The 27,014-nt window shown below is 47.5% G+C and overlaps 3 long non-coding RNA genes across 4 annotated transcripts; all 3 read right to left on the bottom strand.

Annotated features, from left to right (window-relative positions):
• Window positions 1-1,260: 1,260 nt before the first annotated feature.
• LOC121849783 lies at window positions 1,261-5,335 on the bottom strand. 2 transcript variants are annotated; one of them, XR_006085334.1, is made up of 4 exons: window positions 5,325-5,335; window positions 3,686-3,703; window positions 2,605-2,621; window positions 1,261-1,662 (listed from the first exon to the last, which is right to left on the bottom strand). It is a non-coding gene; the product is annotated as an uncharacterized LOC121849783 (long non-coding RNA). The 2 variants fall into 2 exon arrangements; XR_006085335.1 differs by lacking the exons at window positions 3,686-3,703; window positions 5,325-5,335 and adding an exon at window positions 4,253-4,267.
• A 6,051-nt stretch (window positions 5,336-11,386) lies between these two features.
• Window positions 11,387-13,227, bottom strand: LOC121849787. Its single transcript, XR_006085347.1, has 2 exons — window positions 13,080-13,227; window positions 11,387-12,181 (listed from the first exon to the last, which is right to left on the bottom strand). It is a non-coding gene; the product is annotated as an uncharacterized LOC121849787 (long non-coding RNA).
• Window positions 13,228-17,314: 4,087 nt separating this feature from the next.
• On the bottom strand, window positions 17,315-19,931 carry LOC103190783. The gene is made up of 3 exons (XR_489188.2): window positions 19,729-19,931; window positions 18,655-18,671; window positions 17,315-17,716 (listed from the first exon to the last, which is right to left on the bottom strand). It is a non-coding gene; the product is annotated as an uncharacterized LOC103190783 (long non-coding RNA).
• Between the last annotated feature and the right edge of the window lie 7,083 nt (window positions 19,932-27,014).

Below are 27,014 nucleotides of genomic sequence, written 5' to 3'. Positions count from 1 at the left end.
AACTGCCAAGAAAAGCGGCAAATCTGAAGATTGGGAGAGTTTTAGAAACCAGCAAAAAAGAACTAAAAAACTCAATAAGAGCGAGAAAAAGGAGTATGAGGGTAAGCGAGCGAGGAATATTAAGTCTGATTGTAAAAGGTTTTACAAATATATGAAGAGGAATAGACTGTGAGGGTAAATGTAGACACTTCAGTCAGAGATGGGAGAAGTTGTAATGGGGAACAAGGACATGGCAGAGTTCCTGAATGGGTACTTTGCATCTGTCTTCACCCGAGAAGCCACAACCAGTCTGTCAACACTAGAGATGAGCCAAAGGGATAAGGACAGGGAGCAACTTAGGGAAATTTTCATTACTAGAGAATTGGTGCTCGGGAAACAGTTAGCACTAAAAAGTGACAAATCCCCTGGTTCGGATGTTTTGCATCCCCAGGTTTTAAAAGAGGAGCTTATGAGATAGTGGAGGCCTCATGTCTGATCTTCCAAAATTCCTTGGATTCTGGAATAGTCCCCATGGATTGGAAGATCGCAAATGTAACACCACCATTTAAAAAAGGTGCAAAGGAAAAGATGGGGAACTATAGGCCACTTAGTCTCACATCAGTGATAGGAACAATTTTAGAATCGTTGATTAAGGATGTGGTAGTGCGGTATTTAGGGCACAATATAATTAGGCCAAGTCAACATGGCTTTACAAAAGGGAAGTCATGTTTGACAAATCTCATAGAATTTTTTGAGGACATTTCCAGGAAACGACCCCTCAACCCCTCCACATATGCACCATTTTCAGATCGCGGTTGAAGACCTTCCTCTTTGAGCGTGCCTACGATTGCCTTCCGTTTCTCCCCCGCTTAACATCGGGCTCCGCCACTGACACGTTACCCCACAATGAAGGGCGCTGCGTCAACACAAGTTGTTGTTGTAGATAAACTTTAGACAAGACCAGGCTTTTTTGTGATGCTTTGAATCTTTATTACCAGGTTAGTGACATTGCAGTGAGGCAGAGAAAGGATATCTCATTACAAGCATTAGATGCAGATTGTGCCGATCGGCTCAGAGTTTACAGCGACTTGGAAAGAGAGACCGGACTCAAGCCGCCCGCACTGGACAGCACCTCATCCCGAGACACACAGGAGAGCAGAGGCTCCTCATGGCAGTCATGAGGGAATGAGAACGTGGGCGAGAGACTGGCTTTCCCACACATTCCAATGGAATTGGGAACCCCCAAATCAGAGCCCGAGCTCTGGTGCTGACGGACAGGAAGGTGATGGCTGAGAGCTTGTCCGGGTGGCGTTGGACTGGGGGATGTGTCAGAATCATCTCTTTACCGTGAGGACCATAAGCAGCAGAGCCAAGAATGGATCGATTCCTCCAGATGGATGGACAGATAGATGGCTGGATGGATGGATGCATGGACGGGCGGATGGGTGGGTGGATGAGTTGACAGGTGGATGGGTGCATGAATGGTTGGATTGGTTGATGGGTGGACAGCCACAATTGATCCAGAGCTACAATCATATCCACACCTTTGATTCTTCACTCAGATCATTGGGGTGAATTCTCAAAGAGCCAAGAAGCAGAAACTATGATTAAATTGATCAGAGACAGACCTTAGAAATCACAAAGGTTCTGCTCTGGGAAGGCAGCCTGAGCTGCAGTTGCTCCCTGAAAGACAAGAGGACATTAATTGGGTGTCAGCCTGACTATGCCACTCGCACACTCGCCTGTGTTAGTATAAGAAAAGGTTAACAGAATAAATGGCTCATATGCAGCAACCTGTGAGTGGGGCTCCTGACTAGAGACTGGAATGCAAGGTTATGAACATACTGATTGAGGAAGAACAGGGAGTACGGACAAGGAGCTGGATAAGGAGGTACACTCGTCTCAGCAGGGCACATAGGCTGGTGGAAAAGTACCATCACAAGGCATCACGGGTACACCAACGAGCTGGGTATAAATACAACAGACACACAAAGAAAAGTTGAGCTCCACAGAGTAAGAACTACAGGTTGCAGAGCCGAGTGCTGGTCATCAGGTACGACGGCTTATCCGGTAGTATATTCTGTTACATTGTTGAATAAACTGTCGTGATTGTACAACTCTGTGTTCAGACCTTTATTGGTTAATGGCGAGGATCCAATCGCGGTAAGAAAGAACCCAACACGTGTGAGGCTTTGAGTTGTGGGTTTAGGCCCCACGTCAGGGGCTCTGTGCAAACTGTAAAGGTTCTCATCATTAAATCACAGCATGTTCCGATCCCACTGGAGTTTTCTATTCTAATCTCATTCCCCCAACTCCTTCCTCGTCGTATCGATGCTGGTGCTCACTCACCCACTGCACTAATCGTGCTCGCATGCTCTTTCTCCCATCGTGTCTGCTTGTGCTCGCTCCCCCCCTGGAGCTCTCTATTCTAATCCCATTCCCCTGCTCTACCCATCCTGTCTGTGCTGGTGCTCGCTCCAACACTAGAGATCTCTATTCTAACCCCATGCCCTGCTCTTTCCCTGTTCTTTGTTCTCTCTTCAAATACTATTCCTATCGGAAAACTCTCCAGAGAGTTGGAAACACAACTTTTAACACATGAAATATTCTGATTTTGATTCTTACCTTGGGATCCTAGTAAGCTGTGAAGAGAGCGTGATATAAACATTAATGTCACTGACGAAATGTCCCTCCACAGTTCCCAACAAGAGGAATCGCTGGCGTCAGGAAGAGGTCGTTTTTAAGGGTGAGGATCGAGTGGTTTGGAAACATTAATGAGAATGTCTGATAGGAGCTGGACGATGATTCTCTACTGTGGTGTGTGCAAGGTGAGAGGCACGGGTGCCAGAGAGGAGACTTGTATAAAGTATAAACACCGGCACAGGCTGGTTAGTCAAATGGCTTCTTCCATGTTGTACAGTCGATGTAAATCAGTGGCATCGTTCCTGAGCCAAGTGACTCCACAGTTCTCCAGGGCACTGTCTACCAAAGACCGGCTCGGCCCAGCTTATCAGCAGCATGTGTGGGACCAGGGATTCTTCCCACTGAGCTCTGGATAATTTTCACTATCAACGCTCTCGTTGGACGGGGCTCCAAGCTGAACAAAGAGGGGTAACGTTAGAGAGCTCGCAAGGTACGGTTAATGAAACTTACCACCACCCCACCACCGACCTGTCAGGAGGAAACGAATATAAACATTAACATGATTGACTAAACTTGACTCCAGATCTCAAAATATAGAAACATCTTCATCTCATGTCCTCTCTCCCCCACACCAGGCTCCTCAAACTTATCACCCCCATTTCCCCACCTTCAGCAGATCAAGTTCAAGAATTTCGTTCTTTCTCACTGTCAACCCGCCCCCCACATCCTCCCTCTGTGATCTCCTCAAGCCGTACCAGCACAGCCACTCCCTTTGTTCAATGAGTGAGCACCGGCCCTGCTCCATGTCTCCCATTCGGTCACGCTTACAGTCACTGCACTCTTAATGGATTTTCCCTGCCTCAATGCCTCCACGCCAGCCCCCACCCCCCCTTTATCTGTCTTGAATTCCCACCTTATGACCTGCCTTTTCAATGGCACCTATGATCACCCCCCTCTCCCTCGCCGAGCCCCTGCAGCTCTCCGAGACACCAGCCTGGGGCTCCAAGCTGAACAAAGAGGGGTCACGTTAGAGAGCTCGCAAGGTACGGTGAATGAAACTTACCACCACCCCACCACCGACCTGTCAGGAGGAAACAAATATAAACATTGACATGATTGACTAAACTTGACTCCAGATCTCAAAGTATAGAAACATCTTCATCTCATGTCCTCCCTCTCCTGCACCAGGCTCCCCAAGCCTATCACCCCCATTTCCCCATCTCCAGCAGATCGAGTTCAAGAATTTCATTCTTTCTCACTGTCAACCCGCCCCCCACCCCCGTCCCCCACATCCTCCCTCTGTGATCTCCTCAAGCCGTAACCAGCACAGCCACTCCCTTTGTTCAATGAGTGAGCACCGGCCCTGCTCCATGTCTCCCATTCGGTCACGCTTACAGTCACTGCACTCTTAATGGATTTTCCCTGCCTCAATGCCTCCACGCCAGCCCCCACCCCCCCTTTATCTGTCTTGAATTCCCACCTTAAGACCTGCCTCTTCAATGGCACCTATGATCACCCCCCTCTCCCTCGCCGAGCCCCTGCAGCTCTCCGAGACACCAGCCTGGGGCTCCAAACTGAACAAAGAGGGGTCACGTTAGAGAGCTCGCAAGGTACGGTGAATAAAACTTACCACCACCCCACCACGGACCTGTCAGGAGGAAACGAATATAAACATTAACATGATTGACTAAACTTGACTCCAGATCTCAAAATATAGAAACATCTTCATCTCATGTCCTCCCATTCCTGCACCAGGCTCCCAAAGCCGATCACCCCCATTTCCCCACCTCCAGGAGATCAAGTTCAAGAATTTCATTCTTTCTCACTGTCAACCCGCCCCCCACCCCCACCACCCACATCCTCCCTCTGTGATCTCCTCAAGCCGTACCAGCACAGCCACTCCCTTTGTTCAATGAGTGAGCACCGGCCCTGCTCCATGTCTCCCATTCGGTCACGCTTACAGTCACTGCACTCTTAATGGATTTTCCCTGCCTCAATGCCTCCACGCCAGCCCCCACCCCCCCTTTATCTGTCTTGAATTCCCACCTGAAGACCTGCCTCTTCAATGGCACCTATGATCACCCCCCTCTCCCTCGCCGAGCCCCTGCAGCTCTCCGAGACACCACCCTGGGTGAATGTGGCTGTTACTCTGTAAATGTAACCTGTATTGTGGTGTGTGTGAGGGTGAGAGGTGCAGGAGAGGTTCAGAGCTTGTGTGAGGTTTCCCCGTATACAATCAGTGTGTGAGCCTTGTGCAGGTTGTGGGTCAGTCAGAACATCAGTGAGTGGATCAGAGGGAAGAACAGTCTTGTGATTTTGAATCCCTGTTGGAGATGCAATGTGCTCTTTACGAGTTGAAAAACATAGCTTTAACAAAATAAATATTTTTGTCTCTGCCTCTCGCTCTTTCTCTCTCTGCCCCCCATTCTCTGTCTTTCTCCCTCTCTGTCTCTCTCTCTCTCAGTCTCTTTGCGTTTCTCATTTTTGCTGTCTGTCTCCTCAATCTCTCTCTCTGTCGTTGTCTCTCTGTTTGTCTGTCTGTCTCTCTGTCTCTGTTTCACCTAACAGTGCCTCAAAGCTTTGATGGGTGGGTGTGGGGGTGGTGGAGCTCGCCAATCAACATCGTTGTGAAACAGTTTGTACGGTACGGTTTGGCGAACCAAAGCGATGACGGCATAGATACTGTATGTTTCATGACTTACGATAAGGCCAATCTGCGAAGAGAAGATGATATCATAGAATCATATAATTATACGGCACAGAGGAGGCCATTTGGCCCATCTTTGAAAAGAGTATCCACATCTTATAAACATATAAATGTTATTGTCATTGACTAAACGTCAATCCACATCTCACAACAAGAGGAATCGTCAGCATCACACAGTCCAGACAGCGGAGGGAACGGGCGGCCATGAGAAGAGATATTGTTAGGTTTAATCCTTACTGTTTTGGTATGGTGGGTAGTAATTTTGACCTGTGAGGAGATCAAATGAGGTTAAATGTTAACAGAGTTGAGCAAATAGCAGCTTCAACATGTCTCACAACAGGAAGAACTCAACTTGTTTCTGCAGCGCTCTCTCTCTCTCGCTCTATCTCTCTGTGTGTTCTCTCTCTGTCTCTCAATCCTCCGTGGGGGGAGATAAGCGGGATCTCCTTGGGGCTGAACTGGCTCAAAGGTGACATGCTTGGCAAAGGAATGTCGGAATCGAGCCCATTCTCTGTGGCAGTCTCAGGAGTGAGTTCCTGAGCCAGGCAGGTCCACAGTATTCCAGGGCATTGCTGCTGATGGGGGGAAATGACTGAAGGCTGTCAAACAGTTATGTTTTGGGATGGACCTTGAACGAGTTGAGGCATCGAGTCAGAGGTACTCCAAGATGGAGTTCCGCAGAGCGGCGGCAGGATGCCTCCAATGGTGCGGTGGTTAAGGCGGGTGGGGGGGAACGTGAAACAGACCGGTGCTCCCTGGGGGCCGGGCGTTGAGGGATTTGAAGCTGGGAACGAGGATCTTGACATCAATCATTGTTTTTTACGAGTGATGTAAGGGAAAGGGAAGCTCCCATTATTTCAAGGTTCGGTCAAAGAGGCAGCATGTGGAAGAGGGAAATAGAAGGGTGCAGGAAAGGGGCACGGTGGTGAGGGAGAGAGGAACAGAGGAATGTAGGAGAGGGAGATAAAGGGGTGGAGAAGAGTGGATTAAAGGTGTGAAATAGAGGGAGATTGAGTGGCGTTGAAGAGGGAGAAAGCAATGAAGGAGACGAGGACAGGGTGCCTGAGAAGAGGGATTAGGAGGAGCGGAGACGAGTGTGGAGTGTAAGAATCACTTAGCTCACCAGCATCCGCAGCCTAACCCGATCTCAGGACCTGAAGGGAAAGGGGTGGATTATAGCAGAAGAGGAGAGCGCCTTTACCTTGAACAGCTGACTCCATCGCCAGGAGCCCGACAAGAAGGAGGAGGATTAGGAACTTCATCTTCACAGTTAGTCGCAAGATGACTTTGTGTTCAGTGTGGCCAGTGACTGCTATTTATAGCAGAAAAAGACCCCGAGTTGATATTTATCAGCGGCTTTGGCTCCTCAAATCGTGACTGTACAGATTATTATCACATCAGCCCCTACATGCTTGAGCAGTGGGACATTCAGATAAAAAAGTCAGAATGAATGAAGTGGCCAATATTTTAATTTCTCAGGTCATTTGATGCTTGTCTTGGAGTGTACAGATCTGCTGGAGATTCCAGACTTCACTCAGTCCTCCTCTCTCTCACTCTCGTTGTCAGGGAGAGATCTGCCCACTGACTGGAGTCTCCTTCAGGAAAGGTGTTGTTTCTCTCCTGGTTAGCCTGACTTTTTTGATCAGATCAGTGTCACCATAGTTAAGAGTCTCTAAACCTGGAGCGATACACCCTATTTACCTAATTCGGTAGAGTATTATGCTCTCCACAGAGTATTATGCTCTCCACAGAGGGTTGGCTGGATTCTGACGTTCCCTTGTCAAATATTCCATTAGAAACCACTTTTGCTTCCCCACTGGCCCTCCCCACTTTCAAATCCTACCTGAAGACCTTGCTTTTTGATCAAGCTTATGGTCACCTCCCCACTCTCTCTCCCGCTAGCTCGTTGTCAGACTCCATCACTGTCAAGTGCTCTGGGACGCAACCCTGTGTGAAGGGCGCTATATAATTGCAAGTTGTTGTTGCTGTGTGTGGCCGCAAAGCCCAGTGCACAGAGCAGCGGCCAGCTTTGCCTCCAAAACAATGTCCGCTTCATTTCTAGTTCACCTCACTCAGTAAATCTCTCAGCAAGGTTTTTTGTAATGAGGGTCTCTGCATCAGTCTCAGTCAAGTTGTTCCCCTAACACTGACCTGATGGTCAAGGCCTCCCACGGTTTGCTTTAAGGGTTGGAAGCTTTGCTGAAAGGACCAGAGAACCATGGAAATTTACAGCACAGAAGACAGCCATTCAATCCATTGCGCCTGTGCCAGCTCCTTCAAGAGCAGTCCTTTCAGTCCCCTTTCCATGTACCTGCGCAGGTTATTTGTTCATAGTATTTATGTAGCCAATATGCATCGTGTCTCGACCAACACTCCCAGCAGGGCATTCCACATGCTGCCACAATGTGTGTGGAGCAACTCCTCCTAACCTCCCCATTTACTCACTGACTATGTCAAATTGATGCCCTCTCATCACTGACCAGCGGAAATCAGTTATCCTTACTGACTCTATCAAAACTCTCGCATCATTTTAAAGAACTCTCTCAGGTCAAACCTTGAGCTTTTTTGTTCCAGTGGGAAAAAGTTCCAGTTCCTCCAGTCTCTTAAATAAGAAACATAAGAAATAGGAGCAGGAGTAGGCCATTTGGCCCCTTGAGCCTGCCCTGAAAGGTGCCTTTGTTATCTGTCATCTGTGCCTTTGCTACCTGTCCCTCTCTCTCTCACCCTTCTGTTACCTGCCCACTGGCTCCACCACTCCGATAAGAAATCAAAAGCACTCAGTGTACCTGAACTTGGCTGCGAGATCAACCAACAGATTTTGTTCTCACCAGATCCTGTCTGATTCAATCCTTTCACGGGTGTGTGCTGTGCCTAAGGCAACGTTGTACTTACACCATGTCCAGGTGGCGTCACATTACCCTCATGGGTTTGAGCCCTGGTGGACTTTGAGCTCCCAGTCTCCCTGTGCAGCATATCAACCCCCACCAACACTTCCCCCCAACTGCTCCTCTTCCTCCCCCATTGCTTATTATGTGATGTCCTGTAGCTCAGCGCTTAAAGCACTTGCCTCGCAAGCGAGAGACCTGGGTTTGATTCCCGGCAGGGCAAGACATTGGGCAAGTTTCCTTACTCTACATGGCTCTGTTTACCAGCAATAAGTAGGAACCCGGTTGTCAGTTGATTGTCGGATGACTTTCCATGGGTAATAAATCCTTTAAAAAAAGTTAGTCACTTCAATCCAGGACTGTTTGTGGGACGCTGCTGTGCACAATTGGCTGCATACAAAATAAAATAAACAGTCAATTCACTTGACAGTATATTCTGTGAAGCGCTTTGAGACATCTCAAAGATGTGACAAATGGGCATAGTTTTAGAATCAGAACTGGGTGGTCCAGAATGGACAATTTGAGAGTGTGCGAGTGCGGAAATCTCTGTCACAGTCGGTTGTCGGTGCGGTAACCATGTGCACATTAAAAAACAGTCTGGGTGCATGTTTCAGGGAGAATAAGGCTGAGGGATACAGGGAAAGAGTCAGATCATGGGACCAGGAATTGGATCTAGGATGGGCACTCATATGAAGAATAAACACCGGCCGGTCTGGAGGACCTGTTTCTGAGCTGCACCTTTTAACAATCTATGAATCACTGAGAGCCTCACAATGCTCTGAGCATCACATGCCCAGTGCCTTATTGTCACCGAGATGACCAGTTTGGTGCCGGGCTCTGGGCAGGTGTACTCTGTACACCGGCACACACTAGAGAGAGAACTTAAAATGTTTTAAATTCACTCTTGATTTGGAAGCTGGTTTCTTTTTCAGAAGTGAAGAAACATGGCTTTCAAATTAAAATTGAATTTAAGAATGTTTTCCTTAGTTCTTTGCCATCTTCAAGAGTCTGCGTCAACCCCTCACCAGGTGGTACCAGTGGTTCCTGACCAATTCATGTTCGGTTCTTACTTGGGAATCTGGGTCCCTGATGGACTGGGCTGGAGGAGTACTGTGTATAAGGAAATACAGCAATACTGTCCCACAATGGCTCAGTTGGTGCAAAACAGTCACAAGATCACAAGATGGATTTAGATGAAGAAGGCGCTTTGGCCCATGTGATCTCGTCCCTCCAGAATATGGTGGAACCATCGCTCAATGGTAAGGGATGTGTGCTCGAGCTAGGGACCAGAACACAGTGGCAATGCTCTCACACGTTTCATGCTGAGCTGTGTAACCCACCGGGAAGCTCTGCAGGGAGTTCCTGGTACCTACTATGCACTTAGTGAGGCTCAAACCCACACTTGTCTGATGTTGAACGACCAACTAGTGACTATCATCTTGGGGGTGGGGGAAGTAAGTGGGGTCTCCTTGGGGCTGAATTGGCTCCAAGGTGACATGTTTGGCGATGGAATGTCAGAATCCAGCCAGCCCTCTGTGGCAGCCCCTCTAGCGAGTGCAGTTCCTGAGCCAGGCGGTCCCGCAGTACTCCAGGGCACTGCTGACGACAGCATAGCTCATCGACAGGGCCTGAACTGCGTATTTTTGGATGAGTTAGAGCTTGTGGAGGGTGGAGCTCGGGAGGCTAGTGAGGAGAGTGTTGGACAGTCAGTCCTTGGGGTAACTTGGCCTAAGAGTCAGTCTATAATCATAGGCTTCCCACTCACTTCATGATGAGGCGTGTGTTTCCCTTTGGAACCCAGGTTGATGTTTAAAGTTTAAGCTGAACACATCTTACACCACATCCTACACCGCGACCCTCTAAACAACCGGAGGCTTTAAGTGTTGGATCCTTTGTTCACCAACTTCACGTAAACACGCACGCCCAGGAGACTGAGCCCAGATGCTTGTAACAACCACAAAACCCTGAGTTTATTCCAGAGATTGCTCTTCCCCAACACCAGGACTGAGCCATGGGGACAAACCATGACATGCTCCCAGAGCAATGGGTGGGTAGAAGGGAGTTCCAGCTAAAGCCTCAATTCGCTCTGTTAAAGAACTGGGAATGTACCTGTTTGGCAACGTTAAGGGTACAGGAGAGGAGATTGATGTCTGTGGACAGGAGAAAGCTGTGGCTGTTTATTGGAGATGTTTGTTTGGAAGAATCTCCTAAACTTTGTTATTGATTAACTTTGTGTACAGGGAGTCTCTGCGTGGAAGCTGTCCCAGGAGTTAGTGTAGTGTGAGTGTGTGTTTGGGGGGTGAAATCCATGAAATTTGCCTGGTCTGTGGAAGAGTGGGCTTGATTGTGTTTTTTCTTTCTGAGCTTTCAGATCTTCCAAAGAAAATCCTTAACTGTACCTCGAGGTCTCTGTTCTGGTGATTGCTCCTCGGCAGAGAGCAGTGCTCCTGCTCTACAGCCAACAGCCTCTCGTCTCTCCTCTCTCCCCTTCCTAGTGACCCCTGCTGCAAAATGCATGTATATGCACCTTGGTGGGTGAGGGTCAAATAATAATCTGTGCATTTGATAGCTATATCACGTTGGTGTGATGTCTCACAGCACTTCACAAGATTTTACTCTGAAACGGAATGACTGTACGTGTAGGCAGACACACAGCAAACTTTTACACAACAATGCACGACAAACAGCCATGAAGGAATGAGCCAATTTTATCTGGGGGAATGTTGGCCAGCACAGCGCAGGGGACTGTAATTGGAGTTGAGAGACTGGCGCCATCTTAAGGCTCAATAGGCAGAATAGATTGTATAGTGAATTGACTGTATATTTTGTGGGTGACCCGTGGCAGCCAATTGCGACAGCAGTGTCCCACAAACAGTTGTGGATTGAGTGACCAAATTATTATTATTTTAATTTTTTTTGAAGGGATTATCACCCCCGGAAAAGCGATCCACCAATCGACTACCAACTGGATTTATACTTACTGCTAGGGAAACAGAGCGATTGGAGTAAGGAAACTTGATCAAGGTTTCACTCTGCCTGGGAATCGAACCTGGATCCTCACACTTCGGAGGGGAGCGCTCTAACCACTATGCTACAGGACTCCATAGCTGTTTGCCCATGGCTGGGTCCCAAACTCAGAGATTGTCCACTAACCCAATAAAAGGTAACATGGTTTGTGATCAAATATTTTCATATCCTGTATTATGTCACATATCATCCTGCAAATGAATGCAAACAATAAAATAGATTGCTACATGTTTCTCTCCAATGTTCAGCACACGGGAGAGAATTTTGACCTTGTCAGTTTCTTTGGTAAAACAGCGGCAAAATCCACTGAAACCTCGGAATGATTCTCTTGAAACTTAAAAGTATAAAGTGCCTGTCATCATTAGCAACACAGCGCAGCATTCAATCCTCGTCCAACGACGTGAACTATAGGAAAAAAAACAGGAGAGGTTGAGGGTGTGTGGACAATTGGGAAGCACAGCGTGTCTGGGGACGCTGCCCTGCCTGAGGGGCGTTATATAAGTGCAAGTTGTTATTGTTGTTGTATCTGGTACACAGCACTGAGCGAGGATGGGTCACCCACCCCAAAATTCTGCCACCTTTAAAGTTCTCATTCTCCGCGTGTGTACATGTCAGCATCGAATCCACAGGCACTCCTCTGCTCTTCTGCCCTCAACGGAACAGCATCGCTTGGCACAAAGCAGATTGGAATGACTCCAGGGGTCGGAGCGGCCCCAGGGGTAGGAGCAGCTCCAGATCTTTTGCCCTTTTGCCCACATATTGCCTGTGGGCACCGCCATCACATCCAGCTGCCGCTCTATGAGGCCTGTGTTGCCATGAAGAGTTTGTCCTGGATGCTGCCATCCAGAGATAGGGATCAGAACACTGCAGGTAACTCACTGCTCAGTGCCCACTTCGGTGAGCACTGATAGCTGCCCACAGCTTGAGAAGCATTCCACCTCTGCAACAGAGAAACAAGGGGATAATCTGACACACACCAACCACTAGACATACTTCTCACATGCAAACGTATGCACGCACACGCACACATACACATGCAAGCATCCATACTAAGTATCGAGACACACACACACACGCGTATTCCCAAAAAGTATACACAATCACACACAATACAGTAACATACACATATACTGTACATAGATACACACACACAAACACACAAACACATTATACTATGTTTTAAAACCAAACAGCACAGTTGGTTTCTGTTGTAATATGGTGGTTTCGATACATAAAATCGACAGAGTATTATAACAGATTTCTGCTGTCGTCACTACTTCCAGCCATTTGCAACAGCCACACTCTCTATACAGACACCCGCTCAGAGGTAATAAAGTGCATCTCCAATCATGTTAACAACTAGCCTCAATCAATAGTAATAATATTGGATTTGGTTAATGCACATTATCACGTCGGAAAGACCTTTCAAAGCTGTTCACGGGATTTATGTGAATGAAGTGACTGTGTATTTTGTTGCCTGGTCAGTGAGTCAGAGCTCGCTGACTGGCATGACAGCCAAACGTGCCTCAGTGATTGAGATTTAATTTTCCCACTTAGAACTTTCCTGGTTTATTGATTGTGTCCTACCCAGTGCTGTGAATGGAGACCTTCACCTCACACCTGGCCCAGTGGCCCAGAAGTTATTTGCCCACAAAATACAGAGTCAATACACTTTACAGTATATTCTGTGAAGTGCTTTGGGGCGTCTCGAAGACGCTATGTCAAATGCAAGGATTATTGTTACTATTCTCGCTGTGGGAACAGCACATGACCCAGGAGCAGGGAAGTTATCATTAAGAGAAAGGATTGGGTTTCAGGAGACGAGAGCCAGACATTACCTGATCTGAGTGTACGTCAGGTCATCTCTCGTGGCACTGCTCAGGAGGTCCTCCAGTGAATACCCGTGTGCCACAATCTGCAAACACAAGAGCAGTGTTAGTGCTCGCAGTGTGCATGTCGTTCACACCAAACACAAAAGGGAATAACTGCCACCTGAGTTATGGCAGTTATTCCCTTTTATAGGAGTGGCTCCAGGTGTAAGAATGGCTCCAGGTATAGATGTTGGGTCTTCCAAGTGAATGATACAGGAGTCGCTGCGCTGCTGGGGTGTTGAGATTTGGGTGTGGAGTGTGGAGATGTGTGTGAGTGTGTTTGTGAGTGGGTATTGTGAAGTACATGTGTGTGTGTAGAGGGGTATTATATTGTGTGTGGATGGGTGTGGGTGACGTGAAAGGTGCAATGGAATTGTAATTTGTTGTTGTGTATGTGTGTGTGTGTGGGCGAAGTTGCAGAGTCTCACCTTTTTGAACTCTGTAACTCGTGATTGTCACTTTTTAGGGACTATTTATAAAGTTAGTAAATCAAAGTAAGACAGGCAGCTCTCAAGGTCATGTCGTGTGTTCGTGTGTATACGTGTGTGTGCATAAGGATCTGCTGATCTATCACACTCTACGAATGAGAAAGAAGCTGAATACGGCTGTGCGAAGAATGCTAGTGTACATTCACGGCATGTTTGTTAAAAGGCAATAATTAATGTGATGCATTTACTGCAGTAAATTGGGCAACATGGATGAATGCTCCGGGGAGACCTGCTGGTGGTTTTCTTGGTCAGCCAGGTATCTAACACACGAACAAACCTATCACCATGCTTAAAGGTCTCTGAACTGAACCACACCCAGTCTAGACTGACTCTCGTGCAGTGTTGGGGGGAGCCCTGCATTGGAAGCCGGAGGTACCGACTTTCGGATGAGGCTTTAAACTGAGGTTCCGTCTGCCTGTAGAGAAAGACATTAAAGATCCCACTCGCTATTTGAAAAAAAAATCCTGTCTGACAAACCCCCGGATAAAATTGGTCACTCCCATGTGTTGGAGTATTAGGCACAGACTGGCAAGAGCCAAGGTTTAGAAACCACAGATTCTGCCAAGCTTCCGAGGTGCAGACCCTGCGGAGTATCAGAGACAGTGCGGTACAGGAACAAACTGGTACAGGAACAAACAAATTAAGGACTTGAACACACGGCTAAAAGAGTGGTGCGGAAATCAGGGGTTTCTTTTTATGGGCCATTGGCATGAATATTGGGGGACAAGAGAGCTCTTTCGGAGAAAAGGGCTGCATTTAAATCGTGCTGGGACAAACGTCCCAGCTAAACGAATTAACAGGGAAATAAATAGCAATTTAAACTAGTAAAGAGGGGGGAAATATATAGGTAAGAGAAACCATAAATTAGCATTAGAAATAGTAAAGGTGACAATGCAGAATAGCATGCCAGATAGTAGGAATACGTTAACGAGGGCTAAGAAGCTTGGCAAAGCCGATAAGGAATCAGAGAGGAGAGGCGATGGTAGGAAATTAAACATGTTATATCTGAATGCACGAAGCATTCGGAATAAAACTGATGAATTAAAAGCACAGATAGACACATATGGGTATGATCCAGTAGCCATCGCTGAAACATGGTTACAAGGAGATCGAGGGAGTTAAATATTCCAGAGTTCTCAGTTTACAGGAAAGATAGGCACTGTGGGAAAAGTGGTGGGGGTGGGGGAGCCCTGTTAATTAGGGATAAAATAAAAGCAGTGGAGAGGAAGGATCTGAAATCCGATGACCAGGAGGTTGAGACAATATGGGTGTGAAATAAAAAATAATAAAGGGCCGAAAATATTAATGGGAGTGGTTTATAGACCCCCAAACAGCGATCACAGTATAGCACAGGGTATCAATCAAGAAATCAGTGGAGTGTGTAGGAAAGGTAAACCGATAATAGTGGGTGATTTCAATCTCCACATAGATTGGGAAAACCAAATTGGCAAATGTGGGTCAGAAGAAGAGTTCATTGAGTGTATGAGAGATAACTTTCTAGAGCAGCTGCCGAGGAACCAACTGGGGACAGGCCATCCTAGACCTTGTTTTGTGTAACGAAACAGGGTGAGTCGGCAGTGAAGGTATTAAGAATCCTCGAGAGCAGAGTAATCACAATATGTTTGAATTCTGCATTAAGTTAGAGAGGGATATAGTTAAATCCGAGGCAAGTATTCTGAATTTAAATAGGACTAATTTTGTAGGTATGAGGAAAGATTTAGGTAAAGTAGACTGGAGAATAAGATTAAGAGGTAAAAATGTTGACCAACAGTGGCAAATATTTAAGGATGCAGTGCATAATTCTCAGCGGTAGCATATTCCCTTGGGGAATAAGAGTACCACAGGGAAAGCAATTCATCCGTGGCTAACTAGAGCAGTGAGGGAAAGCATCAAATTAAAAGAAAAGGCTTATAAAACTGCCAAGAAAAGCGGCAAATCTGAAGATTGGAAGAGTTTTAGAAACCAGCAAAAAAGAACTAAAAAACTCAATAAGAGCGAGAAAAAGGAGTATGAGGGTAAGCGAGCGAGGAACATTAAGTCAGATTGTAAAAGTTTTTACAAATATATGAAGAGGAATAGACTGTGAGGGTAAATGTAGACACTTCAGTCAGAGATGGGAGAAGTTGTAATGGGGGACACGGACATGGCAGAGTCCCTGAATGGGTACTTTGCATCTGTCTTCACCCGAGAAGACACAACCAGTCTGTCAACAATAGAGATGAGCCAAAGGGATGAGGACAGGGAGCAACTTAGGGAAATTTTCATTACTAGAGAATTGGTGCTCGGGAAACAGTTAGCACTAAAAAGTGACAAATCCCCTGATCCGGATGTTTTGCATCCCCGGGTTTTAAAAGAGGAGCTTATGAGATAGTAGAGGCCTCATGTCTGATCTTCCAAAATTCCTTGGATTCTGGAACAGTCCCCATGGATTGGAAGATCGCAAATGTAATAATAATAATAATCCTTGCATTTGATATAGCGCTTTTCACGTCGGGAGGACATCCCAAAGCGCTTCACAGAACACACTGTAAACTGAATTGACTGTATATTTGTGGGCGAACGCGGCAGCCAATGGCGCACAGCAATGTCCCACAAACAGTCGGAGATTGAAAATGACCAATTTATTATTGTTTGTGGTTTTGGAGGGATTATTATTAGGCTCTGTGTGGAGTAAGGAAACTTGCCCAAGGTTTCGCCCTCTGCCTGGAATTGAACTCAGGTCTCTCACTTGCAAAGCGAGTGCTCTAACCACTGAGCTACAGGACTCCACAAAAATGTAACAAAAATGTAAAAATTGTAACACCACTATTTAAAAAAGGTGCAAAGGAAAATATGGGGAACTATAGGCCACTTAGTCTCACATCAGTGATAGGAAAAATTTTAGAATCGTTGATTAAGGATGTGGTAGTGCGGTATTTAGGGCACAATATAATTAGGCCAAGTCAACATGGCTTTACAAAAGGGAAGTCATGTTTGACAAATCTCATAGAATTTTTTGAGGACATTTCCAGTAAACGACCCCTCAACCCCTCCACATATGCACCATTTTCAGATCGCGGTTGAAGACCTTCCTCTTTGAGCGTGCCTACGATTGCCTTCCGTTTCTCCCCCGCTTAACATCGGGCTCCGCCACTGACACGTTACCCCACAATGAAGGGCGCTGCGTCAACACAAGTTGTTGTTGTAGATAAACTTTAGACAAGACCAGGCTTTTTTGTGATGCTTTGAATCTTTATTACCAGGTTAGTGACATTGCAGTGAGGCAGAGAAAGGATATCTCATTACAAGCATTAGATGCAGATTGTGCCGATCGGCTCAGAGTTTACAGCGACTTGGAAAGAGAGACCGGAATCAAGCCGCCCGCACTGGACAGCACCTCATCCCGAGACACACAGGAGAGCAGAGGCTCCTCATGGCAGTCATGAGGGAATGAGAACGTGGGCGAGAGACTGGCTTCCCCACACATTCCAATGGAATTGGGAACCCCAAAATCTATCAGATTGTAGGGGGGGGGATTTTCTCTGGTCATTTAAAGGGATTTCTCCCAACTCTAAGTGGGGGCGTTGGTCTGTTCTTCCCAGGCTTAAGAATGGTCTTGTCTTGTTGTATCTCAACCAGCCTCATTGATGTTAGCAGAGCACCTTGTCCACAGATTGTTGCCTCTCACAGCCCCCGAAGGCCCGTGGCCTGAGCTCTGGTGCTGACGGACAGGAAGGTGATGGCTGAGAGCTTGTCCGGGTGGCGTTGGACTGGGGGATGTGTCAGAATCATCTCTTTACCGTGAGGACCATAAGCAGCAGAGCCAAGAATGGATCGATTCCTCCAGATGGATGGACAGATAGATGGCTGGATGGATGGATGCATGGACGGGCGGATGGGTGGGTGGATGATTTGACAGGTGGATGGGTGCATGAATGGTTGGATTGGTTGATGGGTGGACAGGCACAATTGATCCAGAGCTACAATCATATCCACACCTTTGATTCTTCACTCAGATCATTGGAGTGAATTCTCAAAGAGCCAAGAAGCAGAAACTATGATTAAATTGATCAGAGGCCGACCTTAGAAATCACAAAGGTTCTGCTCTGGGAAGGCAGCCTGAGCTGCAGTTGCTCCCTGAAAGACAAGAGGACATTAATTGGGTGTCAGCCTGACTATGCCACTCGCACACTCGCCTGTGTTAGTACAAGAACAGGTTAACAGAATAGATGGCTCATATGCCCCTGTGAGTGGGGCTCCTGACTAGAGACTGGAATGCAAGGTTATGAACATACTGATTGAGGAAGAACAGGGAGTACGGACAAGGAGCTGGATAAGGAGGTACACTCGTCTCAGCAGGGCACATAGGCAAGTGGAAAAGTACCATCACGAGGCATCACGGGTACACCAACGAGCTGGGTATAAATACAACAGACACACAAAGAAAAGTTGAGCTCCACAGAGTAAGAACTACAGGTTGCGGAGCCGAGTGCTGGTCATCAGGTACGACGGCTTATCCGGTAGTATATTCTGTTACATTGTTGAATAAACTGTCGTGATTGTACAACTCTGTGTTCAGACCTTTATTGGTTAATGGCGAGGATCCAATCGCGGTAAGAAAGAACCCAACACCTGTGAGGCACTGAGTTGTGGGTTTAGGCCCCACGTCAGGGGCTCTGTGCAAACTGTAAAGGTTCTCATCATTAAATCACAGCATGTTCCGATCCCACTGGAGTTTTCTATTCTAATCTCATTCCCCCTACTCCTTCCTCGTCGTATCGATGCTGGTGCTCACTCACCCACTGCACTAATCGGGCTCGCATGCTCTTACTCCCATCGTGTCTGCTTGTGCTCGCTCCCCCACTGGAGCTCTCTATTCTAATCCCATTCCCCTGCTCTACCCATCCTGTCTGTGCTGGTGCTCGCTCCAACACTAGAGATCTCTATTCTAACCCCATGCCCTGCTCTTTCCCTGTTCTTTGTTCTCTCTTCAAATACTATTCCTATCGGAAAACTCTCCAGAGAGTTGGAAACACAACTTTTAACACATGAAATATTCTGATTTTGATTCTTACCTTGGGATCCTAGTAAGCTGTGAAGAGAACGTGATATAAACATTAATGTCACTGACGAAATGTCCCTCCACAGTTCCCAACAAGAGGAATCGCTGGCGTCAGGAAGAGGTCGTTTTTAAGGGTGAGGATCGAGTGGTTTGGAAACATTAATGAGAATGTCTGATAGGAGCTGGACGATGATGCTCTACTGTGGTGTGTGCAAGGTGAGAGGCACGGGTGCCAGAGAGGAGACTTGTATAAAGTATAAACACCGGCACAGGCTGGTTAGTCAAATGACTTCTTCATGTTGTACAGTCGATGTAAATCAGTGGCATAGTTCCTGAGCCAAGTGACTCCACAGTTCTCCAGGGCACTGTCTACCAAAGACCGGCTCGGCCCAGCTTATCAGCAGCATGTGTGGGACCAGGGATTCTTCCCACTGAGCTCTGGATAATTTCACTATCAACGCTCTCGTTGGACGGGGCTCCAAGCTGAACAAAGAGGGGTCACGTAGAGAGCTCGCAAGGTACGGTTAATGAAACTTACCACACGACGCCACCACGGATCTGTCAGAGGAAACGAATATAAACATTAACATGATTGACTAAACTTGACTCCAGATCTCAAATATAGAAACATCTTCATCTCATGTCCTCTCTCCCCCACACCAGCTCCTCAAACTATCACCCCCATTCCCCCACCTTCAGCAGATCGAGTTCAAGAATTTCGTTCTTCTCACTGTCAACCCGCCCCCCCACATCCTCCCTCTGTGATCTCCTCAAGCCGTACCAGCACAGCCACTCCCTTTGTTCAATGAGTGAGCACCGGCCCCTGCTCCAGTCTCCCATTCGTCACGCTTACAGTCACTGCACTCTTAATGGATTTTCCCTGCCTCAATGCCTCCACGCCAGCCCCCACCCCCCTTTATCTGTCTTGAATTCCCACCTTATGACCTGCCTTTTCAATGGCACCTATGATCACCCCCCTCTCCCTCGCCGAGCCCCTGCAGCTCTCCGAGACACCAGCCTGGGGCTCCAAGCTGAACAAAGAGGGGTCACGTTAGAGAGCTCGCAAGGTACGGTGAATGAAACTTACCACCACCCCACCACCGACCTGTCAGGAGGAAACAAATATAAACATTGACATGATTGACTAAACTTGACTCCAGATCTCAAAGTATAGAAACATCTTCATCTCATGTCCTCCCTCTCCTGCACCAGGCTCCCCAAGCCTATCACCCCCATTTCCCCATCTCCAGCAGATCGAGTTCAAGAATTTCATTCTTTCTCACTGTCAACCCGCCCCACCCCCGTCCCCACATCCTCCCTCTGTGATCTCCTCAAGCCGTAACCAGCACAGCCACTCCCTTTGTTCAATGAGTGAGCACCGGCCCTGCTCCATGTCTCCCATTCGGTCACGCTTACAGTCACTGCACTCTTAATGGATTTTCCCTGCCTCAATGCCTCCACGCCAGCCCCCACCCCCCCTTTATCTGTCTTGAATTCCCACCTTAAGACCTGCCTCTTCAATGGCACCTATGATCACCCCCTCTCCCTCGCCGAGCCCCTGCAGCTCTCCGAGACACCAGCCTGGGGCTCCAAACTGAACAAAGAGGGGTCACGTTAGAGAGCTCGCAAGGTACGGTGAATAAAACTTACCACCACCCACACGGACCTGTCAGAGGAAACGAATATAAACATTAACATGATTGACTAAACTTGACTCCAGATCTCAAAATAGAAACATCTTCATCTCATGTCCTCCATTCCTGCACCAAGGCTCCCAAAGCCGATCACCCCCATTTCCCCACCTCCAGGAGATCAAGTCAAGAATTTCATTCTTTTCGCACTGTCAACCGCCCCCCACCCCACACCCACATCCTCCCTCTGTGATCTCCTCAAGCCGTACCAGCACAGCCACTCCCTTTGTTCAATGAGTAGCACCGGCCCTGCTCCATGTCTCCCATTCGGTCACGCTTACAGTCACTGCACTCTTAATGGATTTTCCCTGCCTCAATGCCTCCACGCCAGCCCCCACCCCCCCTTTATCTGTCTTGAATTCCCCACCTGAAGACCTGCCTCTTCAATGGCACCTATGATCACCCCTCTCCCTCGCCGAGCCCCTGCAGCTCTCCGAGACACCACCCTGGTGAATGTGGCTGTTACTCTGTAAATGTAACCTGTATTGTGTGTGTGAGGGTGAGAGGTGCAGAGAGGTTCAGAGCTTGTGTGAGGTTTCCCCGTATACAATCAGTGTGTGAGCCTTGTGCAGGTTGTGGGTCAGTCAGAACATCAGTGAATCAGTCTTGTGATTTGAATCCCTGTTGGAGATGCAATGCTCTTTACGAGTTGAAAAACATACTTTAACAAAATAAATATTTTTGTCTCTGCCTCTCGCTCTTCTCTCTCTGCCCCCCATTCTCTGTCTTTCCCCTCTCGTCTCTCTCTCTCTCAGTCTCTTTGCGTTTCTCATTTTGCTGTCTGTCTCCTCAATCTCTCTCTCTGTCGTTGTCTCTCTGTTTGTCTGTCTGTCTCTCTGTCTCTGTTTCACCTAACAGTGCCTCAAAGCTTTGATGGGGGGTTGGGGTGTGGAGCTCGCCAATCAACATCGTTGTGAAACAGTTTGTACGGTACGGTTTGGCGAACCAAAGCGATGACGGCATAGATACTGTATGTTTCATGACTTACATAAGGCCACTGCGAAGAGAAGATGATATCATAGAATCATATAATTATACGGCACAGAGGAGGCCATTTGGCCCATCTTTGAAAAGAGTATCCACATCTTATAAACATATAAATGTTATTGTCATTGACTAAACGTCAATCCACATCTCACAACAAGAGGAATCGTCAGCATCACACAGTCCAGACAGCGGAGAACACGGCCATGAGAAGAGATATTGTTAGGTTTAATCCACTGTTTGGTATGGTGGGTAGTAATTTTGACCTGTGAGGAGATCAAATGAGGTTAAATGTTAACAGAGTGAGCAAATAGCAGCTTCAACATGTCTCACAACAAAAACTCAACTTGTTTCTGCAGCGCTCTCTCTCTCTCGCTCTATCTCTCTGTGTGTTCTCTCTCTGTCTCTCAATCCTGGGGAATAACGGGATCTCCTTGGCTGAACTGGCTCAAAGGTGACATGCTTGGCAAAGAATGTCGGAATCGAGCCCATTCTGTGCAGTCTCAGGAGTGAGTTCCTGAGCCAGGCAGGTCCACAGTATTCAGGCATTGCTGCTGATGGGGGAAATGACTGAAGGCTGTCAAACAGTTATGTTTTGGGATGGACCTTGAACGAGTTGAGGCATCATCAGAGTCTCCAAGATGGAGTTCCGCAGAGCGGCGGCAGGATGCCTCCAATGGTGCGGTGGTTAAGGCTGGGGGAACGTGAAACAGACCGTGCTCCCTGGGGGCCGGGCGTTGAGGGATTTGAAGCTGGGAACGAGGATCTTGACATCAATCATTGTTTTTTACGAGTGATGTAAGGAAAGGGAAGCTCCCATTATTTCAAGGTTGGTCAAAGAGGCAGCATGTGGAAGAGGGAAATAGAAGGGTGCAGGAAAGGGGCACGGTGGAGGGAGAGAGGAACAGAGGAATGTAGGAGAGGGAGATAAAGGGGTGGAGAAGAGTGGATTAAAGGTGTGAAATAGAGGGAGATTGAGTGGCGTTGAGAGGGAGAAAGCAATGAAGGAGACGAGGACAGGGTGCCTGAGAAGAGGGATTATAGGAGCGGAGACGAGTGTGGAGTGTAAGAATCACTTAGCTCACCAGCATCCGCAGCCTAACCCGATCTCAGGACCTGAAGGGAAAGGGGTGGATATAGCAGAAGAGGAGAGCGCCACCTTGAACAGCTGACTCCATCGCCAGGAGCCCGACAAGAAGGAGGAGGATTAGGAACTTCATCTTCACAGTTAGTCGCAAGATGACTTTGTGTTCAGTGTGGCCAGTGACTGCTATTTATAGCAGAAAAAGACCCCGAGTTGATATTTATCAGCGGCTTTGGCTCCTCAAACGTGACTGTACAGATTATTATCACATCAGCCCCTACATGCTTGAGCAGTGGGACATTCAGATAAAAAAGTCAGAATGAATGAAGTGGCCAATATTTAATTTCTCAGGTCATTTGATGCTTGTCTTGGAGTGTACAGATCTGCTGGAGATTCCAGACTTCACTCAGTCCCTCCTCTCACTCTCGTCAGGGAAGATCGCCCAACTGACTGGAGTCTCCTTCAGGAAAGGTGTTGTTTCTCTCCTGGTTAGCCTGACTTTTTTGATCAGATCAGTGTCACCATAGTTAAGAGTCTCTAAACCTGGAGCGATACACCCTATTTACCTAATTCGTAGAGTATTATGCTCTCCACAGAGTATTATGCTCTCCACAGAGGGTTGGCTGGATTCTGACGTTCCCTTGTCAAATATTCCATTAGAAACCACTTTTGCTTCCCCACTGGCCCTCCCCACTTTCAAATCCTACCTGAAGACCTTGCTTTTTGATCAAGCTTATGGTCACCTCCCCACTCTCTCTCCCGCTAGCTCGTTGTCAGACTCCATCACTGTCAAGTGCTCTGGGACGCAACCCTGTGTGAAGGGCGCTATATAATTGCAAGTTGTTGTTGCTGTGTGTGGCCGCAAAGCCCAGTGCACAGAGCAGCGGCCAGCTTTTGCCTCCAAACAATGTCCGCTTCATTTCTAGTTCACCTCACTCAGTAAATCTCTCAGCAAGGTTTTTTTGTAATGAGGGTCTCTGCATCAGTCTCAGTCAAGTTGTTCCCTAACACTGACCTGATGGTCAAGGCCTCCCACGGTTTGCTTTAAGGGTTGGAAGCTTTGCTGAAAGGACCAGAGAACCATGGAAATTTACAGCACAGAAGACAGCCATTCAATCCATTGCGCCTGTGCCAGCTCCTTCAAGAGCAGTCCTTTCAGTCCCCTTTCCATGTACCGCGCAGGTTATTTGTTCAAGTATTTATGTAGCCAATATGCATCGTGTCTCGACCAACACTCCCAGCAGGGCATTCCACATGCTGCCACAATGTGTGTGGAGCAACTCCTCCTAACCTCCCCATTTACTCACTGACTATGTCAAATTGATGCCCTCTCATCACTGACCAGCGGAAATCAGTTATCCTTACTGACTCTATCAAAACTCTCGCATCATTTTAAAGAACTCTCTCAGGTCAAACCTTGAGCTTTTTTGTTCCAGTGGGAAAAAGTTCCAGTTCCTCCAGTCTCTTAAATAAGAAACATAAGAAATAGGAGCAGGAGTAGGCCATTTGGCCCCTTGAGCCTGCCCTGAAAGGTGCCTTGTTATCTGTCATCTGTGCCTTTGCTACCTGTCCCTCTCTCTCTCACCCTTCTGTTACCTGCCCACTGCTCCACCACTCCGATAAGAAATCAAAAGCACTCAGTGTACCTGAACTTGGCTGCGAGATCAACCAACAGATTTTGTTCTCACCAGATCCTGTCTGATTCAATCCTTTCACGGGTGTGTGCTGTGCCTAAGGCAACGTTGTACTTACACCATGTCCAGGTGGCGTCACATTACCCTCATGGGTTTGAGCCCTGGTGGACTTTGAGCTCCCAGTCTCCCTGTGCAGCATATCAACCCCCACCAACACTTCCCCCCAACTGCTCCTCTTCCTCCCCCATTGCTTATTATGTGATGTCCTGTAGCTCAGCGCTTAAAGCACTTGCCTCGCAAGCGAGAGACCTGGGTTTGATTCCCGGCAGGGCAAGACATTGGGCAAGTTTCCTTACTCTACATGGCTCTGTTTACCAGCAATAAGTAGGAACCCGGTTGTCAGTTGATTGTCGGATGACTTTCCATGGGTAATAAATCCTTTAAAAAAAGTTAGTCACTTCAATCCAGGACTGTTTGTGGGACGCTGCTGTGCACAATTGGCTGCATACAAAATAAAATAAACAGTCAATTCACTTGACAGTATATTCTGTGAAGCGCTTTGAGACATCTCAAAGATGTGACAAATGGGCATAGTTTTAGAATCAGAACTGGGTGGTCCAGAATGGACAATTTGAGAGTGTGCGAGTGCGGAAATCTCTGTCACAGTCGGTTGTCGGTGCGGTAACCATGTGCACATTAAAAAACAGTCTGGGTGCATGTTTCAGGGAGAATAAGGCTGAGGGATACAGGGAAAGAGTCAGATCATGGGACCAGGAATTGGATCTAGGATGGGCACTCATATGAAGAATAAACACCGGCCGGTCTGGAGGACCTGTTTCTGAGCTGCACCTTTTAACAATCTATGAATCACTGAGAGCCTCACAATGCTCTGAGCATCACATGCCCAGTGCCTTATTGTCACCGAGATGACCAGTTTGGTGCCGGGCTCTGGGCAGGTGTACTCTGTACACCGGCACACACTAGAGAGAGAACTTAAAATGTTTTAAATTCACTCTTGATTTGGAAGCTGGTTTCTTTTTCAGAAGTGAAGAAACATGGCTTTCAAATTAAAATTGAATTTAAGAATGTTTTCCTTAGTTCTTTGCCATCTTCAAGAGTCTGCGTCAACCCCACCAGGTGGTACCAGTGGTTCCTGACCAATTCATGTTCGGTTCTTACTTGGGAATCTGGGTCCCTGATGGACTGGGCTGGAGGAGTACTGTGTATAAGGAAATACAGCAATACTGTCCCACAATGGCTCAGTTGGTGCAAAACAGTCACAAGATCACAAGATGGATTTAGATGAAGAAGGCGCTTTGGCCCATGTGATCTCGTCCCTCCAGAATATGGTGGAACCATCGCTCAATGGTAAGGGATGTGTGCTCGAGCTAGGGACCAGAACACAGTGGCAATGCTCTCACACGTTTCATGCTGAGCTGTGTAACCCACCGGGAAGCTCTGCAGGGAGTTCCTGGTACCTACTATGCACTTAGTGAGGCTCAAACCCACACTTGTCTGATGTTGAACGACCAACTAGTGACTATCATCTTGGGGGTGGGGGAAGTAAGTGGGGTCTCCTTGGGGCTGAATTGGCTCCAAGGTGACATGTTTGGCGATGGAATGTCAGAATCCAGCCAGCCCTCTGTGGCAGCCCCTCTAGCGAGTGCAGTTCCTGAGCCAGGCGGTCCCGCAGTACTCCAGGGCACTGCTGACGACAGCATAGCTCATCGACAGGGCCTGAACTGCGTATTTTTGGATGAGTTAGAGCTTGTGGAGGGTGGAGCTCGGAGGCTAGTGAGGAGAGTGTTGGACAGTCAGTCCTTGGGGTAACTTGGCCTAAGAGTCAGTCTATAATCATAGGCTTCCCACTCACTTCATGATGAGGCGTGTGTTTCCCTTTGGAACCCAGGTTGATGTTTAAAGTTTAAGCTGAACACATCTTACACCACATCCTACACCGCGACCCTCTAAACAACCGGAGGCTTTAAGTGTTGGATCCTTTGTTCACCAACTTCACGTAAACACGCACGCCCAGGAGACTGAGCCCAGATGCTTGTAACAACCACAAAACCCTGAGTTTATTCCAGAGATTGCTCTTCCCCAACACCAGGACTGAGCCATGGGGACAAACCATGACATGCTCCCAGAGCAATGGGTGGGTAGAAGGGAGTTCCAGCTAAAGCCTCAATTCGCTCTGTTAAAGAACTGGGAATGTACCTGTTTGGCAACGTTAAGGGGTACAGGAGAGGAGATTGATGTCTGTGGACAGGAGAAAGCTGTGGCTGTTTATTGGAGATGTTTGTTTTGGAAGAATCTCCTAAACTTTGTTATTGGATTAACTTTGTGTACAGGGAGTCTCTGCGTGGAAGCTGTCCCAGGAGTTAGTGTAGTGTGAGTGTGTGTTTGGGGGGTGAAATCCATGAAATTTGCCTGGTCTGTGGAAGAGTGGGCTTGATTGTGTTTTTCTTTCTGAGCTTTCAGATCTTCCAAAGAAAATCCTTAACTGTACCTCGAGGTCTCTGTTCTGGTGATTGCTCCTCGGCAGAGAGCAGTGCTCCTGCTCTACAGCCAACAGCCTCTCGTCTCTCCTCTCTCCCCTTCCTAGTGACCCCTGCTGCAAAATGCATGTATATGCACCTTGGTGGGTGAGGGTCAAATAATAATCTGTGCATTTGATAGCTATATCACGTTGGTGTGATGTCTCACAGCACTTCACAAGATTTTACTCTGAAACGGAATGACTGTATATGTAGGCAAACACAGCAAACTTTTACACAACAATGCACGACAAACAGCCATGAAGGAATGAGCCAATTTTATCTGGGGGAATGTTGGCCAGCACAGCGCAGGGGACTGTAATTGGAGTTGAGAGACTGGCGCCATCTTAAGGCTCAATAGGCAGAATAGATTGTATAGTGAATGACTGTATATTTTGTGGGTGACCCGTGGCAGCCAATTGCGACAGCAGTGTCCCACAAAC

Source organism: Callorhinchus milii, unplaced genomic scaffold (genome assembly GCF_018977255.1).
Source record: "Callorhinchus milii isolate IMCB2004 unplaced genomic scaffold, IMCB_Cmil_1.0 Scaffold10, whole genome shotgun sequence".
NCBI lineage: Eukaryota > Metazoa > Chordata > Chondrichthyes > Chimaeriformes > Callorhinchidae > Callorhinchus > Callorhinchus milii.
This window is presented reverse-complemented; position numbering and strand designations above follow the sequence as displayed.